At 37.7% G+C, this 15,694-nt stretch overlaps 1 long non-coding RNA gene and 1 pseudogene across 1 annotated transcript; both read right to left on the bottom strand.

Moving 5' to 3' along the window:
- The window catches only part of LOC139446629 (uncharacterized), a 161,839-nt pseudogene that overhangs the window by 3,603 nt on the left and 142,542 nt on the right, over positions 1 to 15,694 (bottom strand).
- On the bottom strand, positions 5,074 to 8,486 carry LOC139446008 (uncharacterized). Its single transcript, XR_011651905.1, has 4 exons — positions 8,289 to 8,486; positions 7,756 to 7,814; positions 6,530 to 6,608; positions 5,074 to 5,778 (listed from the first exon to the last, which is right to left on the bottom strand). It is a non-coding gene; the product is annotated as an uncharacterized lncRNA (long non-coding RNA).

Genomic DNA, 15,694 nt, shown 5'->3' with positions numbered 1-15,694 from the left:
GGTAGTGGTGATGCGTGTATCCACACAGGGCGGGTTATGGACATACTCGGGGTAGTGGTGATGCGTGTATTCATATAGGGCGGGTTTTGGACATCCCCGGGGTAGTGGTGATGCGTGTATCCACATAGGGCGGGTTATGGATATCCCAGGGGTAGCGATGACGCGTGTATGCACATAGGGCGGGTTATGGACATCCCCGGGTTAGTGGTGATACGTGTATCCACATAGGGCAGGTTATGGACATCACCGGGGTAGTGGTGATGCGTGTATCCACATAGGGCGGGTAATGGACATCCCCGGGGTAGTGGTGATGCGTGTATCCACATAGGGCGGGTTATGGACATCCCCGGGGTAGTGGTGATGCGTGTATCCACATAGGGCGGGTAATGGACATCCCCGGGGTAGTGGTGATGCGTGTATCCACACAGGGCGGGTTATGGACATACTCGGGGTAGTGGTGATGCGTGTATTCATATAGGGCGGGTTTTGGACATCCCCGGGGTAGTGGTGATGCGTGTATCCACATAGGGCGGGTTATGGATATCCCAGGGGTAGCGATGACGCGTGTATGCACATAGGGCGGGTTATGGACATCCCCGGGTTAGTGGTGATACGTGTATCCACATAGGGCAGGTTATGGACATCACCGGGGTAGTGGTGATGCGTGTATCTACACAGGACGGGTTATGGACATCCCAGGGGTAGTGGTGATGCGTGTATCCACATCGGGCGGGTTGTGGACAACAGGATTCAGTCTTGTTTGGAGATCACTCTTTATTGAATCTTATAAGGCTGAACTAACATGGGACGTTTATTCATGATTGATTGTACAGTAAACTACGTTTAAAACGAACACGCCTATAACGAATTGACTGACATAATGAACCTATTTTTAGTCCCGGAAAGTTGTACATATGCTGTATATATGCTTATAACAAACTACGGTTATAACGACCTTAAATTACTGGTCCCTTTCACTTCGTTATATCCGTAATTTACTGTATAAGTATGTCATGCCACTTCCAACAACAGCAGTATCTCGACACGACGTTTTCAGTTCCACATTATTGAAAACTATTCAACCAATGTGTCATGTGTTGACATGCTTTCACCTTCATAACACACCTTCTGACCCTGTGTTACAGTGATACGATTTTACCTTACAATAAACAACTAACTGAAACGATGCAGTGATGTGTTCAGTATACAGTCATTACATATCACACTATGAACCGCCGTCATATGGCTGGAATATTGCTGAGTGTGGCTTTAAACAACAAACAAACAAACAATCACACTATGAATTATGTTACGCATTTGCACCGAGTCGACATAAACATGATTATAATTGTGTAAATGAATAAATTAAAAGCGACATTACTCTTGCAAACATTCATAAGAAACTGCTGCCATATACATAATCGATTGAATGATTCCGACGATATCATGAGCATGTGTTTTTGAATCCCTGTCAAATGATACGAGGTGTTCGCGAAAAAAGTTGGGGTACCCTGCCCCACCGATGGCACGCGTCATAAATACATGCAAAGGCAAGGCAATTGTTCACCTAAAAATTGGTAACACATGGTACAATTCAATATAGGGAATTGCATCGGACATCTTTCTTGTCACTGATGAGTCAAATTTGGAAATGCCCTTCGCATGTCTACCATAAACCTTTTGAAAGCTTTACTAAGGCCATGGATGTTGTAATCTTGATCAAACGGCTTCTAAGCAACAGTCGCATGACACTCTTTGAAATCTTGGAGGAAAGAGCATGCTCGATTGTTCCTCCAAAGTTGTGAAATGAAGATACAAAGAGCTTGAGCTGCAGATATTTTGTTTGACATAAAAGGAAAGTTGACTCTTGCAAAGTCACCCCTCTGGTCATTCAGTCTTGTTTTAAGTATTTCGTCCCTGTGAATCTGTATGCATAATTGTAAATATGAAACAGATGAAGCGGTCTCGCTGGTCTTCTTTATTACTTGTTCAGGTAGGTAAATCAGTTGAAGGGAATTTGGTAATTGATGGTTTTTGAACGATATCAGATCATTGGTATACCTGAAACTCAAGTTAAACATTTTGGCCAATTGCCTTGTTTTGACTTTGCCAATCCGAACATAAATTCCGATTCATATTCATAAAGATCCGCAAGAACGGGAGCACAATTGGTTTCCATGGGGATTCCTACTTCTTGCCTTAACATCTTACCTTCAAATTTGACATAGATGTTATCAATGAGAAAGTCCGGCATTTCACATACTGTTTTCACTGCAAAGCATTTTCTTTTTCAATTTTATATCGCGAAAAAGTTTCCTTTTCACAAAAATAAAAATATATTGTTGTAGTTTATATTGAATTTTGCAATACGTAAAAGTATTGATTTTTACTGATTTTTCATATCAAACATTTTTTTAAATATTTGATACAAAAATAACTCACTTTTTTGTGGAGCAGAGGTCTGGGGGCATACTGAATACAGAATTGTTGAACTGGTCCATCTATATGCTTGTAAAAGATTCCTGTACCATGACCATGTGTTCTTTACTACTGTATAAATTCATTCACTTGTTGGCTGCATCAGCACTAATTTCACTAGAATTTACCATTGAGGATCAATCATTTAACTCCCAATGAATAATAGACTCGCTGACAAATTCCTGTTCTCAAGGTTACATAAAAAAACTGTGTACACATAGGGGCGCTGTGCATGACTGGTCCTGTAGAGAATCAATTGTGAACTGACCCGAAGCAGGAAGTGAATTAAAAAATGTCAACTTATTTACAACCACACTGACACTCAGTCGTACCAGGAAGAAAACCCGTCACAGTCGTAACAAGGTTGTTTTGTGCAGGTGTAACAGAGACGTGCAGTATCAAGATAAACATATCACGTGCATCACGCAAGTCGATATCAGTCAGTCTGCCGGGCTGGATTCAACCAGGAAGTCTTACATGTGCCCAGGCGTTTCACGTACCTTGCAGCTTTGTTTTCTACCACTGACGAAAGGGGTATCTTTAGATTTAATGAGTGAGTGAGTGAGTGAGTGAGTGAGTGACTGAGTGACTGAGTGACTGAATGAGTTTTAAAGCCGCTTTTAACAGTATTCCAGTTACATGTCAGCCTAATGTAGGAGGAAAGTCCGAAGTGATGCAGGTCTCAGACGTTTACCACTTTGGTCAAACCCACGAGCACAGGTATGGTGCTGACAAACCCAGAAATATAATTGGGGCGAGCAGGGATTTGAACCCACAGTCATAGGATTCTGGCGTGCCAAAGGGACGCAACTCTGCACAGTAAATAGCTGCGCTTTAGACGACGGGCCACCCGTGCCCCCCTTTTATTTCTGACTGACGAATAACAACAGTTATGTTGTTCAACAGTAACTATCCTGTTGTCAAAAACTTGTTTTCTTATTGTGATACAATTCAAACAAGACCTTTATTTTGTTTTAGAAATATTGAAGCGCCACATATACTACATTATAACTATTTGGTAAGTATGATAAAACGTTTGAAATCCGCTTTCTTGTAAACCCGTGATTCATCGTGACACATTTTCCTAACATAGCAAAGTGGTGGATATAATATAACCTGTTTATCAGTGTCACACAATACAGATGCACAGTGCGTGTACCCGGACCATTATAGTATCTCCCTCTCCGCTACTCAAGTTATTACTGTGTCGTATTTCTAAATGAATACTGTTACATCTGGACATTAGGGCCCTACCACATATTGACAGCATCAGGTCAGCGGGAACGTTGTTTTATTGAAGAGTGCTTAACACAGCAAAAAAAGTGTAGGTTTCCGTCTTCCGGAAACCTTCCGGAAACCTTCCGGATACCTTCCCATTTTGGATCCGGCCCGGATACCTTCCGGAAACCTTCCGGAAACCTTCCAAAAAAAATGTCAAAATTTGGGGGGTGCATTTTGTTCACTTAAGTGTGAAACACATAAAAAAATTAACTTGAAAATACCAAGCAATTTGAAGGTTGTTGAAGGCATCTGGAAGGTTTCCGGAAGGTTTCCGGAAGGTATCCGGATGCAAATTTTCTTCATGACTTGCTTCTGGTAAATAATGTTAGCCTGTGCATTACAGATACCTGTTGTAATATTCTGTGTTATTTGAATGGTAAATATCCTCCTAAAACATTTTTGAAGAAGAAAATTGTTCAATTTCATATTTTGTCCTTTTCGGATGCTAATGGTATTTAATGAACAAACATCAGTTCTTGTATAATGATATCCTTAAATTTCATGTCCAGACTTCCAGTTTGTACTGAGAAAAAGAAAAAGTCATTGACAATGTGCTCACTTGGGCCTTTGGTCCTAGTGAGATGATAATAAGACTATTTGTAACGGTACATGTACCAAAATACTAACTTCATTGACATTTGCCTCACCCTAGTTTTATGGTACTACAGTAAGCTCTTCCTCAGTTACTGTGAATTATTTTATTAAAAGGGATTGACAGTTAATTTGACACTGGAGTTGTAACCACTGCACATATATGTGTATTCAAATAATATAACAACGATGTGCTTAATACTTCACAAATATCTCCAGAAATAGGCATTTTAGTTATAATTGCAGAAATACTTTATGAATGACCCCTTCACTGTTGCCTTGATCTTACACTTCAACCCCTCATGAGTTATCACTTTTGAGTGTGAATTTGACCTTCAATATCAGTGATAAATATTTCAAAAACATTTCAAAGAGCTATCCAGCACATAAACCAAATATGCAGTCCTTTGGTAGAATTCAACATATCATTGACCAAAATATGGAAGTAATGTAACCAGTATATGTATAAGAGTTACTAAGACTTCTGTAGAAAAGGCAATTTAAGGGAAAATGAAGTATATATAGATCACACACGACCTTTTTCCAACTTTGACCCCTGCCCAAAGGAAGAGTTACACCACAAACAAACTTTTGTCTGGTTGTGACTTTAACCTTTGACATAACAGATCAATGTGTCATCAGACGTTTTCAGAGCAAAGGAAACATGCATTATCTATCTTTAGATGCCCAAGCAATGCATGGTTTCATAAGATAAGTGTGGCTATTAAACTGAGGCAAAATCATGAAACATCCCCAATTACACAGCTGGTAAATGAAACATAAGCAACAATCAAATTATCAATTTCTTTTATTCATATGCCTATAGTATATCGCACATTGAACAGTGTTCACATGATGGTTCCTGATGCAGTATGCAATTTCATCCTATTCTTCAATACTCATAACAGAGTGTGATAACTGTTCGCTTGACAGTACCTACGGATTATGTTCACCAGTTCAGATAACTTACTTTCCCTCAATCCTCCTTTTCTTTCTATATTGCCATGGATGAACAGGAACCAGGATGAGGGGATAACAGTTAGACTCTATCTCTGCTGCATTGTGTTAGTAGAACTGTGAACTTTCCATTTGGTGTTTGGGTCCACATTTAAAGACAATAAGTCCCATTTATCATTCCTTTCAAGTGTTTACAAGAATTTCCTGAATGTCCTGGAAGAATTACACTCCAGCTTGGCATTGGTTGGTCTTCTCACATTAGCCAGACCGGCCTTTGTGTGTCCCAGTACCATTTGGCATACAATTTCTCGGTCGGCCTCCATTGAAATAACAGGACCCTCATCATCGCTGTCTGCAAATCACCTCTGATATCTGAAGGGGTGCAGCCTCTGTTTAGGACTCCCTTGTCTGGTCCTTCCAGACTGTCAACCTGGAGTACTCATCCAGGGATCTCAAGCAGGACTTCAGTTTCTGCAGCATTATGTAAAAAGATTTTAGCAATCAAAAAGAATTGTTGCCACATGTACTTACAGATAGAAGGCAGCAAAATCACTTAAGTTGTCATATGTGAGTCTTGTTATATGCTAAACATTTAAGATAATCACATCTCAAATCTCAACCAGGCAAACCAGTGACTAATGTTATGAACTCGGTCCAGACAAACCGATGATAACTATTATGGACAATATCCCACATCAGTGTGGTATGATTACATGTGATCAATGAGCCTTCTCAATCACTACCTTATCTATTAATTAGGCTTGGAATGCTGGGAATCTTTTTAAGAGATGTCATTTAGTGATTGTTTCAACTCATCAACATGGAAAAATATATATTCACAATCCTTGTCATATAGCCAAACTATTGCTGGATGCAGTGTTAAATAAATGATTTGGCTTTAACACTGCTTTGAACAGTATTCCAGATATATCACCGCATGTTAGTTTGATGTGGGAAGAAAGTCCTAAGTGAAGCAGGTCTTTGATGAATCCCACGAGTATGTGTATAATGCTGACAAACCTAGCAACATAATCGGGGAGAACCAGGATTTGAACCCATGACTATAGGTTTCTGCTAAGCCCAAGAGATGCAACTCTGCACAGATAATTGTAGTGCCTTAGATAATAGGACATCCGTGCCTACAGCGATAAGGAAAAACAAACTGAAGACATATTTGCAAAATAACCATATGAACCAAACAGAATAATTTCAAAATATTTACCACTCACTGTTGCTCTTCTATGGTCCTTCTTTGCATTGATGCTGCACGGATGACTGTCTCTTTTATTCATCCGGACATTCTACAAACATAAGTAGCATTCACATCACAGAAATGTCCAAACTGTACATGTTGTACATTTGATTCAAATGAAAAGACCCTGGTTGTGATTCCGACTTAGAACTACCCTAATCATAATAATTCATGTCAAACATTCAGAGATGACATTTATCCCCATATTTAACAAATGTTAAAACAATATTTTGACAACAAAGTCAGGGTCATTCAACACATACATTACATAGGAAATAACTTGATCGACAATGCAGAGAGATCCTCACCGAGGTGAATATCATTCCATGAATTATTGCCACATTTTCTTGAAATGCAGATTAATGCAATGCAGTATTTACTTTTATTTCTAGGCTATTTGTTTGGCTTTTCCATGGCACTGTTTTGACAGAGATCTAACCTTCATATGACACTTTGTTCAGAAATGATATAAATAAGAGAATACTTTATTATTCCAGAGAAAATTTGGGTTACATAGTAAAAGCACAGAGAAACAAGTATAAGATTCATGATTTAAGTTAAATACACTCGACCCGTGAAGATTCCGGGGTAGACTAGGTCTTCAGCAACCCATGCTTGCCGTAAAAGGCCATTATGCTTGTCGTAAAAGGCGACTAACGGGATCGGGTGGTCAGACTCTCTGACTTGGTTGATGCATGTCATTGATCTAAATTCCGTGGCTCCATGCTCATGATATGAATCACTGGGTTGTCTGGTCCAGACTCGATTATTTACAGACCGCCGTCATATAGCTGAGTGCGGCGTTAAACAACAAACCAACCTAAATACACTCATACATACACACACAAACACAACATCCAAACACCAGGGTTAGAAATTGGTACTAGTCATTTTGACATTTTAAAGGTTTTGCTATATGCTATCATTTTAAGACTAGTGGACTGAAAGTGTTAGTTTCTACCGCTGCAAACACTAATCAACTAATGACTTGAGTGGTCAGACTAGGTTGTCATCATACTCTGAGGGCATGGATCTTTGCTGAAAATAACAATCACTAGATTGCCTGGTCCATGTTCAATTATTTACAGGCTGCCATCACAGAGCTGGACTATTGTGAGTGTGATGTTTCACATTACATTGAAATATACCATGATGAATACATGTAGTTTGTATTTATCACAAACAAAAATACTCACTCAATACTTGGTATCCTCCCTGAGGATGTCTGTGAACCTCCCCACAAACCCTGAACATGCTGAAACAGAAAACAACTAACTTGTCTTTATCCTTTCAATGTTTCAGTGTGAATTTGTTAAAGATTGATAAGCTGTCATTATTCATTGTAATCCATATCTCACTTTCAGGTGGTTCAGGTGGCAACACATGATTGGAATTGAATGCCACGTTTTGTTTGACATGCACTTTGCAAGATTTATACCCTTGGTAACTAACCCTCATCATCAAATCCCAGCGTTATGTTGAGAATAAGGACACGACCCTTAAAAGTCCTGCACCTGTAGCTCTTATGCAATCCCAAATAGAAATACCATGTCACAACAAACACTTGATCATAATAATAACAAAGGGTTTCCGAAAACAACAAAACTAAAAGGGCCCTTGACGTTTACAGTAGTAACATGGAGATCAGGAAAATATCTAAATCAATCCATTCCATAAGATCTCTGTATAGAAATCATGGAACATTATGTCTCGTAGCCCTGCTACGTACCTGGCATCTGCAAGCTGCTCTTCCTTCCTTCGGCTGTCAATCGAGTTTTCGAAATACTTGACGTCCTCGTTGTGGATGGATCAGGTGGATTTCGACCGGGATTTCCGAGTTAGAGGTGATTGAGAACAATGTATCGATACACGAGGTAAGCATATCGCAATCAAGCATCACGGTGTACATCGATTACACGAGGTTTGAGTGTTTGTTTACATTTGTGTTCCAAAATGGCGCCCTCGGCCATACAGGGAATTATGGGTAGACTTGCTTGTCCCGGAATAACACGAGTTGGTCACGAATGACGAGCGGTCATTTCTGCAGCAGTTACGGAAAGAGACGAGGTCGGCCGATTGCAGTTCATACAGGCCATATTGGGAGCCGCGGGGATTTCGACAGTGTGTATTAGGAAGTATACCTATGTGGTGTATGGAATATGCGTTTGCCTACCATGCCAGGCAGTGTGACAAGGGATATCCCAGCGGATGTAATATTCCTACAGCAGAAATGTTTCACAACCTCGATTGCAGGGAGCTGAAGATGTGACATATTCAGACAGAGACCATAATACATAGACTGTTATATGGTCTCTGATTCAGGTAAGGAATATGTTAATAATATTGATCACGTATTAAAGTTATTTATCTTCTGTAAGCCACTTATTCTGTTTTATATATGTTAGTAAATGTGTGATTTAATTTTTGTAGGATAAGCAATCTCCCTTACTTATGTTAATCCTTGCTAATGTATATGATGTAGAAATATGTTTGCTTTTTTTATATTCCTTTATCTAGATACTCTATAGTGACTCCTTTTTTTAGTTCATACCGTACCGACTAAACTTACTTTTGCAGGTGTGAATAATCAAGAACAAATTAAATGACAGGAGTTTTGCAACAGTGAACATTGTGAAGTGGAAGATAAGACATTTGAAAGGTATGGATATTTTCACTTGAACTTGTTGAAGAATACCGTGATGACAACTTTATCATGTTGGGAATTTTGGCGGTGGGGTAGCCTAGTGGTTGAAGTGCTGAAGACCAAGGTTCGATTCTTGTCATGGGTACAATGTGTGAAGTCTATGTCAGGTGTCCCTTGCTGTGGTATTGCTAAAAACAGCATAAAACCATACCAACTCATTTGGGGATTCCGGGTTGGAATTGGTCCCCATCAACCTATGCTAGTTGTAAGAGAGGGTTATACTATAAAGGGAAATAGTACCTCGCCTACTATTGCCTGGTGAAAACAGCACCTTGTTATTTTTTTTACCTTGGGTCTGAATATGCCCGAATACATGAAATTAAACTTGCATGGTCACTTGTAAACACAAATAACTGAGAAATGTTCAAAAAGGTTTACATTAAAAACTAGCATCTACTTTCCGACTCTGATTTGGAGATGCAACTAAACTTATTGTGAAAATATAATATGCTTTGATTTCTTTGAAGTAAAATAAATGCAATTAAACTTGCAAACACAAATAATTGTTAAATGTTAGTCACCTAAAAATAGTTTACATTAGAAATTAGCCTCTGCTCAAATTTACTCATGATTCTGATTGGGAGGTGCAACTAAACTTATCATTGAAAGATCACATGCTTTGAAGTTTTAAGTAGCTTTACTCAGATTAGCTCAATGTCAAGCTGAACCTGAGTCTGGCGAAAATGTCAAGAAACTGGACAACAGGTATACTATATATGTCATATTTATTTTAGTAAGTAGGAAATAAATAGTAATTTTATAGAAATTTCATTTATATATATTTCGGCCAGGAATCAACATGTCTCTCCAGATAACAGACAACAATTAGTAGCCTTGTTTGCCAAAACAAGGTGCTGTTTTCGTTGGAGAAATCAGTGACATTTTGCTGAGGTGCCGTTTTAGCCTCACCCATAAGAGATAACCTAATAGATCAGGTGATCAGGCTCAGTGACCTGGTTCATGGCATCTGACAGTGACCATCTAACAGTGTGGATTGATGTTCACAATATCAATCACTGGATTGTCTAGAATTTTGGACCTACCTTTAGAATACAGTACCTAACTTTTCAAACTGGTCACAGTATCCTGTGATGTAATTCGTAGTATTCTGTTGCCTGGCACACTGGCAAAACAATGCATTGTGATGTCAGGGGTCATTGGATGTGCATATATATGCTCTTTTCAGTGGTCTATCGTCTCCACACACTATGTTGTTGCATGAGTTTAAATTATTTGTTTACTAAATATTGTTTTAAACATTTATATGTGAACTGGATGGGTAAACAAGCAAAAACTTATTTGAATACCGCTCCAGAATTAGAATACAATATGATATGACAAAAGTACAGTCAAGGAATACAATTATATACATGTTCTTATTATAGAAACTACGTTGTCGGCGCTGTCAGGTCGCATTTTTAGTAGTAATAGTGTACTGCAATATACGGCAAGGAATAGTATTATAAATTTAAGATGCTATGTACAATCACAAAACCTATTGGATAGCTGAATGTAGTCTTCTACTGATTTAAGAATTTCTAAGTTTATTTTTGATGTCCTTTCAGGATTACCTAATAGAATTGAATTTAGATCATATCCCTTAACATAATAGTACATATTCTGTCTTAAATCATTGTAATTTGGACATATGAGAAAGAAGTGAAGTGCATCTTCAGTTTGATGGCCACAGCTACATGCAGGATTATCTTATAAATATTGCCTGCGGATGCACATTTTATAACAAGTGCTTGTTTATTTTCTATATACTTTTATTTCATTTTTTACTTATTACAGTGGTTAAAATGATTATAAATATAAATTGAAACTAATAATGTGCAATAAGCGGGTTATAGCTGAAACGACACCTTAGCAAAACAGCACTGACTGGCGAAATACTCGCCGAAAGCGAAAACGGCGATTATTACTTGACGAAAATGACACCTTATTTTTTTTTTTACCTTGGTAAAATAAATGAAATTAAACTAGGATTGATAACTTGCAAAGACCAATAATTGTGAAATGTTAAAACAAGTTTACAATAGAAATTAGCCTCTACTCCAACTTATCCTATACCCGACTCAATTTATTGTGATAACATGCTTTGAAGTAAAATATATGGAATTAAACACACATCGTCTCATACAAACACAAATGCATGTAGTTGTAAAACGTTGAAACAAGTTTACCTTCGAAATTAGTCCCCTACTCCAATTTACTCACCGACTCTGATTGGCAGACACAGTCACTTGTTGTGAATGTATTTTTCACTTTAAAGTTTAAAGTACTCAATGTCAAGCTGAAACTGTATTTAAGAATCCTAACATGGTGCAATTTTTCACAATGGCCTTTCGATGTGTCATTTGAACATGTTGAAAGGTTTTACAAGGGATATTTGTAACCCAATACTTTCCGTAACGGGCGACAATGCTCGTCTAAAGAGTCGACTAACGCCATCAGGTGGCGATCAGGCTCGGTGACTTGGTTGATGCATGTCATTGATCCCAATTGTGTGGGTCGATGCTCATGATGTCAATCACTGGACTGTCTGGTCCAGACTCGATTATTTACATATAGCCGGAATATTGCTTGAGTGCAGCATAAAACAGCAAACCAAATCATAAGTGTGGGATGAATGATTTGAAATTAGCAAGTTTAATGAGACCTTCAATCACTACAACCTGATCTGAGTCTTGAAAAGATATGACTTTGATTCAGTGAAAATTTGCATCATGATAGTTTCAACTGTAGATACAGTTAATCTGTTTTTTGTACAGTTTCTGTTTATTCAATATATATTTTGTTCAAATAAGCTTTGCCTCTTCACCAACCCTATTCCTCTTTTGGAATAAATAGTGTCTAATAATTCAAACACCATCACCATCATCCTAGTGAACACAACAAAGAAATGCACATCAAAAACGTCATTATTATTATTTCTGATCTCTGATAAATTAGAAAAAAACTGTTATCCAGCAGGATACATTTTCTTGGTCCTAAGAAGCATGTTACATAGTAAACTGACTCGATAAGTTGAATAGCAGTTGTAAAGGCACAACTGACTAAGCCGTCACTCAATTAAGTAATTAACAGACAATTGCAAGTACTAATACCCACCCGACACTAATTGCCCTGTTAATCCCTAGTCCACAATGAGTTGACATTGAGTTCATTTTGCTAATTAGCTGTTTTTAGAGTAGCAAGGTAATAAACATCAAAGGTGGGGCAGGCTTTGATCATGTGTTCTGTAGAAGAGATGATGTCACTTGTTTTATGTTTATTTAGGATTAGCTACATCCCTTGATGCTACCAAGGCAGCCCTTGAGATTATCAGACAGTTTGGCTAGACACAAACTGATGTCTCCCTTGTAGCACACTATGTGTCAGACACAGACTTTGACCACTCTGTGCAGATGCATATCAATGCATAAAGAACATTGGGTAGATGATTCAACAATGCCACACAAGTCAAAGTTGGGTTTCACTGTATTTAGAAACAGACGATGGATCCAAAACTTTATAACAGTAATTATGATTAATTTAAACTTTGCCAGGCCAATATTTTGGCAGATTTGCATGTTATTGTTAATCTTCATTTAGTTAATTTTCAAAAAAGATAGGATGAATGATAAAATATGATAATGAGTCATGAATATTTGAATTCAGATCAGAACAAACAGGGAGGGTCACCCCAAAATGTGAGAGTCTCTAGGGGAGACTTTTGACAAAATGGACAATAAAATATAAAGTGCTTTGCATTTTCTTTCAGTGAGGGTTGTGTCAAAAATGAATGAGAACATACCGGTAATACATGACCGGCCCCTTTAATGTAATATACATAGTTTTTAGTTGATGGTTCAGGTTGTACTTTTCAGTTGAATTTCTTATCACTGTCTATGATGGACTACCAATTAACGGTAGATATTTAGTATCCATAATAACTTAGATAAATGCTTCTACAGTCTCATCCTAATTTGTCAAAATTTGAATTTCAATATAGCTTCCATTAATGAATTAATGAATTTGGTGAGAATATCTATTGTCTGAATTCCTAATATACTTTCTTTTGTATTTGGTGTGCAAGGGTAGCCTAGTGAGTGAAACAGTCTCTGAAACCCGGGTTCAATTCACCACATGGGTACAATGTGTGAGGCCCATAGCTGGCATGTTGCTAACAAGCTGCATGAAACTATACCAACTCACTCGCTCATTATGTTGTATTTTGAGATCACTTACATGACATGTGTTTTGATAATTATGAATAGTTGCATTTATGTATTTATGTATAAGAACCTATGTAACTTAGTTTTGCATAGTCTTGTTTACCCTTCCTTACATTTTGATTTAATGCAAACACTCAAGCAAAATTCAGGTGAACCTTGTGGTACTGTTTTCGAAGACCGCATACATTTTTGTATTTTCTGAACACATTTCTGTTTGCAATGGCTTATTTACATGTTCAAAGATTGGTTAAATATCAGTTGCAAGATAAATTGTCAATACCTCACTGTTGAGAAAACAACTTTAAACATTTGTAAATATGTGTGTGTTTCATAACTTTTGACTAACAAGTTTCTAAAGATGTTATGAAATGTTTCAGGTACCTGGATTTCACAATCTGACACCAGCTACATTTAAGAAGATCTTGCTCACACAATTCAGACAAGGGACTCGCCGGAAGATGAACAGTACTCCTGATAACAAACAGCAGATTCACCTCAGAAAGTGATGATTCTGAACGAATAATGCCACATCAGTGTGACTGTAGGTGGTTTTATTATGACACTAATGAAGTCTGAATGAATTTATGCCAAAGCACTGTGACTATGTCCAGGTTGTGTACACCGATGCTGACCATACAAATCTGAATGACTTTTGTGGTTTACAGCAGAAACATAATTGACTTTAGATATTCTTCTTCAATAAAATTCTTCTGAGATTTGAATAATTTGTTTATTTAGAAAATGGCATTGAAGCGTCTGTTCTGTAAGGCCTTGCAAACACCACTGGTTACTCAATGCTAGTTCCTCTTCTTGCTTGATCAAATTTCAATTTGTGATATGTACCAATGAAATGCCATATAATCAATAAATAAGATTTTTTTCCAAAAACATGATTTGTTTTGCTTCATTAGCATAAAGATATATAATACTGATCAGCCATAACATAGGTGCTGAACAAATATGAAATGTACTAATGCCCTGAATGTTTTCCTACTATAAATACTTAACAAAAGTTGTAGTTCCACCATAGTAGACAAATGACTTTGATATTGTTTCTGTACTTTATTTAGGTGTTTTCTATGGATGCCATTAGTCTTATGCACCAATTTGGGACAATTGTATTCTGTTTTATATTCCCATGAAACTACACTGTCCCGATATAACAAGCGCTGATACCGTTCCAAACTAATCTGTTAATCTCACCAGGGCCAAATGCCAAAGCACATAGCCAATGACTTTCCATTTTTTTCTGAGTGAGAATGCTGTTTTGCCACTTTTAGCAATATTGCAACAATATCATGGTGGCGGACACCAGCAATAAGCCTCACACATTGGACCCATGTCGCAAAACAACTTGTGAACAATGCATGCCCACATATCTCAGTTTGAGGAGGATATTTACCATTAAAATAACACAGAATATTACAACAGGTACCTGTAACTTTTTCTTTTTCTCAGTACAAACTGGAAGTCTGGACTTGAAATTTAAGGATATCATTATACAAGAACTGATGTTTGTTCATTAAATACCATTAACATCCGAAAAGGACAAAATATGAAATTGAAAAATTTTCTTCTCCAAAAATGTTTTAGGAGGATATTTACCATTAAAATAACACAGAATATTACAACAGGTATCTGTAATGCACAGGCTAACATTATTTACCAGAAGCAAGTCATGAAGAAAATTTGCATCCGGATACCTTCCGGAAACCTTCCGGAAACCTTCCGGAAACCTTCCAGATGCCTTCAACAACCTTCAAATTGCTTGGTATTTTCAAGTTAATTTTTTTATGTGTTTCACACTTAAGTGAACAAAATGCACCCCCCAAATTTTGACATTTTTTTTGGAAGGTTTCCGGAAGGTTTCCGGAAGGTATCCGGGCCGGATCCAAAATGGGAAGGTATCCGGAAGGTTTCCGGAAGGTTTCCGGAAGACGGAAACCTACACTTTTTTTGCTGTGTAAGTGTTGAACAGTCATTAATGATGCAGGGTAGATCTCACCAAACGGTACAGTTTAAAGTGAACGAGTGAAGGCATGTTCTGTAGATCTCAAAACACATTACAGTTCAAAGTTCGTAGTATTAAAGACAAACTTGATATCGTTGAAGTTGAACTTCGACATTATGATGTAATTTGCATATCTGAAACATGGTTACACACGGGTATACACGACAGCGACATAATTATTCCTGGTTTCAAGGTTCCAT

Source organism: Haliotis cracherodii, unplaced genomic scaffold (genome assembly GCF_022045235.1).
Source record: "Haliotis cracherodii isolate W230 unplaced genomic scaffold, xgHalCrac1.p SCAF_6, whole genome shotgun sequence".
Lineage (NCBI taxonomy): Eukaryota > Metazoa > Mollusca > Gastropoda > Lepetellida > Haliotidae > Haliotis > Haliotis cracherodii.
Note: the sequence above shows the minus strand (reverse complement) of the source record. Positions and strands in the feature narration are given on the sequence as shown.